The sequence below is a fragment of the Leptodactylus fuscus genome, chromosome 10 (assembly GCF_031893055.1).
Source record: "Leptodactylus fuscus isolate aLepFus1 chromosome 10, aLepFus1.hap2, whole genome shotgun sequence".
In the NCBI taxonomy this organism is placed as follows: domain Eukaryota; kingdom Metazoa; phylum Chordata; class Amphibia; order Anura; family Leptodactylidae; genus Leptodactylus; species Leptodactylus fuscus.
This window is the reverse complement of record NC_134274.1, coordinates 47,207,346-47,209,845: the sequence shown is the minus strand read 5'-3', so window position 1 is coordinate 47,209,845 and position 2,500 is coordinate 47,207,346. Positions and strand designations below refer to the sequence as shown.

General features: G+C 46.0%; 7 non-coding genes across 7 annotated transcripts in view; 2 read left to right on the top strand and 5 right to left on the bottom strand.

Moving 5' to 3' along the window:
* The window catches only part of TRNAY-GUA (transfer RNA tyrosine (anticodon GUA)), an 86-nt gene extending 61 nt beyond the window's left edge, over nt 1-25 (bottom strand). The window contains exon 1 of the tRNA in view: nt 1-25. This exon is cut by the window's left edge and continues 12 nt beyond it. This is a non-coding gene — a tRNA (tRNA-Tyr).
* Nucleotides 26-136: 111 nt separating this feature from the next.
* TRNAA-AGC (transfer RNA alanine (anticodon AGC)) lies at nt 137-209 on the bottom strand. Its single transcript has one exon. It is a non-coding gene; the product is annotated as a tRNA-Ala (tRNA).
* A 772-nt stretch (nt 210-981) lies between these two features.
* TRNAN-GUU (transfer RNA asparagine (anticodon GUU)) lies at nt 982-1,055 on the top strand. The gene has a single exon. It is a non-coding gene; the product is annotated as a tRNA-Asn (tRNA).
* A 190-nt stretch (nt 1,056-1,245) lies between these two features.
* TRNAY-GUA (transfer RNA tyrosine (anticodon GUA)) lies at nt 1,246-1,331 on the bottom strand. The gene is given in 2 exon segments: nt 1,246-1,281; nt 1,295-1,331. It is a non-coding gene; the product is annotated as a tRNA-Tyr (tRNA).
* A 111-nt stretch (nt 1,332-1,442) lies between these two features.
* On the bottom strand, nt 1,443-1,515 carry TRNAA-AGC (transfer RNA alanine (anticodon AGC)). Its single transcript has one exon. It is a non-coding gene; the product is annotated as a tRNA-Ala (tRNA).
* A 461-nt stretch (nt 1,516-1,976) lies between these two features.
* Nucleotides 1,977-2,048, bottom strand: TRNAM-CAU (transfer RNA methionine (anticodon CAU)). Its single transcript has one exon. It is a non-coding gene; the product is annotated as a tRNA-Met (tRNA).
* Nucleotides 2,049-2,288: 240 nt separating this feature from the next.
* On the top strand, nt 2,289-2,362 carry TRNAN-GUU (transfer RNA asparagine (anticodon GUU)). The gene has a single exon. It is a non-coding gene; the product is annotated as a tRNA-Asn (tRNA).
* Nucleotides 2,363-2,500: the final 138 nt, after the last annotated feature.

The window sequence follows — 2,500 nt, the reverse complement described above, 5'->3', positions numbered from 1 at the left end:
GCTCTACCAGCCGAGCTATCGAAGGCTGGCCTGAACAACGGGCGCATGTTATCTAGACTTGCATGTGAGCGTGGCGGCCCCGGGAAGACAAGATCTTTTTCCTTCCTTTCATGAAAAATGAAGCCAACTTAAGCTCTGGAGGATGCGGGCATCGATCCCGCTACCTCTCGCATGCTAAGCGAGCGCTCTACCATTTGAGCTAATCCCCCCCCTACTATGCGATGTTCAAGACTTAGTTCTTGGGACTCATCTCGCACCTCAACTTTACAGGCAACCTTTCAACATAAACTTAACTCTTCTGTTATAGCAACTCCGTTTTTTTTTTTTTTTTTAAAGTCAGACATCGCATTTTAATGATTTTTCCTGACACTTAAAAGTAAAAACAAAATAAAACCTATGCCATAACCCCATCTGGATTTCAAAAAATAGAAAAAAAAAAAAAGAAAGGAAGAAACAAGAAGAACCATCTTGTTACAGGTTTTTAAGATGGCCACTCAACCTAAGAACAGGCTGACATGGCCCAGTCTGTTGGGGGGTTTACTTTGCAGCAGTCACCTCGTTCGCATCACAGACGAGACAGCTAGTGTTACAATGTAAGCTCACACCTCTAGAAGGATTTCAATAGAAGAGAACTGCTAAGCTGATAAAATAAATAGAAACCCCCGCACTTAGCAGAGGATGGTTTCGATCCATCGACCTCTGGGTTATGGGCCCAGCCCGCTTCCGCTGCGCCACTCTGCTGCCGTTGATTGCTGGCTGAGGAGAAGTTCTAACTTTTCTCTGAGCGCCATCAATTCGATAACAGGGAGGCGCACTCTGTCTTGCCGTCCATGGAGGAGTTTAGCAGCCAAGCCATTTGTTGGTGATTAGGGGCCCACAGCTTTTTTTTGTTTTTCTTTTTCCATTTTGCTGTTCAGAAGGTCATCTGAGAGAGATGCCCTTAAAATGATGGACCTTTCCCTTAACACTGCTGGACATGCCATCTCTGTGGCGCAATCTGTTAGCGCGTTTGGCTGTTAACCGAAAGGTTGGTGGTTCGAGCCCACCCAGGGACGTTCCCAGCCTTTTTCCTTGCCCTGCATCTCGCACTTAAAGATGCTCATCTTGGCTGCGCTCTCCACTGAAAAAAAGTTTTAAAAACAAAGTCATCGTAGATAGAAGTAGGAAGAAGAAGAGCTAAGAGCGCGGCAGGCAACGCGCTTACGGTCAGTTTGAAAGGTCCAATGTGATGTGATAGCAAAAAGGTCCTTCGAGCCGGAATTGAACCAGCGACCTAAGGATTGCTAATTTTTGACTACAGTCCTCCGCTCTACCAGCTGAGCTATCGAAGGCTGGCCTGTACAACAGGGGCACGCTATCTAGACTTGCATGTGAGCGTGGCGGCCCCGGGAAGACAAGATCTTTTTCCTTCCTTTCATGAAAAATGAAGCCAACTTAAGCTCTGGAGGATGCGGGCATCGATCCCGCTACCTCTCGCATGCTAAGCGAGCGCTCTACCATTTGAGCTAATCCCCCGCCTACTATGGGAAGTTCAAGACTTAGTTCTTGGGACTCATCTCGCACCTCAACTTTACAGGCAACCTTTCAACATAAACTTAACTCTTCTGTTATAGCAACTCCGTTTTTTTTTTTTTTTTTTAAAGTCAGACATCGCATTTTAATGATTTTTCCTGACACTTAAAAGTAAAAACAAAATAAAACCTATGCCATAACCCCATCTGGATTTCAAAAAATAGAAAAAAAAAAAAAGACAGGAAGAAACAAGAAGAACCATCTTGTTACAGGTTTTTAAGATGGCCACTCAACCTAAGAACAGGCTGACATGGCCCAGTCTGTTGGGGGGTTTACTTTGCAGCAGTCACCTCGTTCGCATCACAGACGAGACAGCTAGTGTTACAATGTAAGCTCACACCTCTAGAAGGATTTCAATAGAAGAGAACTGCTAAACTGATAAAATAAATAGAAATCCCAGCACTTAGCAGAGGATGGTTTCGATCCATCGACCTCTGGGTTATGGGCCCAGCACGCTTCCGCTGCGCCACTCTGCTGCCATTGATTGCTGGCTGAGGAGAAGTTCTAACTTTTCTCTGAGCGCCATCAAGTCGATAACAGGGAGGCGCACTCTGTCTTGCCGTCCATGGAGGAGTTTAGCAGCCAAGCCATTTGTTGGTGATTAGGGGCCCACAGCTTTTTTTTGTTTTTCTTTTTCCATTTTGCTGTTCGGAAGGTCATCTGAGAGAGATGCCCTTAAAATGATGGACCTTTCCCTTAACACTGCTGGACATGGCGTCTCTGTGGCGCAATCGGTTAGCGCGTTCGGCTGTTAACCGAAAGGTTGGTGGTTCGAGCCCACCCAGGGACGTTCCCAGCCTTTTTCCTTGCCCTGCATCTCGCACTTAAAGATGCTCATCTTGGCTGCGCTCTCCACTAAAAGAAAGTTTTAAAAACAAAGTCATCGTAGATAGAAGTAGGAAGAAGAAGAGCTAAGAGCGCGGCAGGC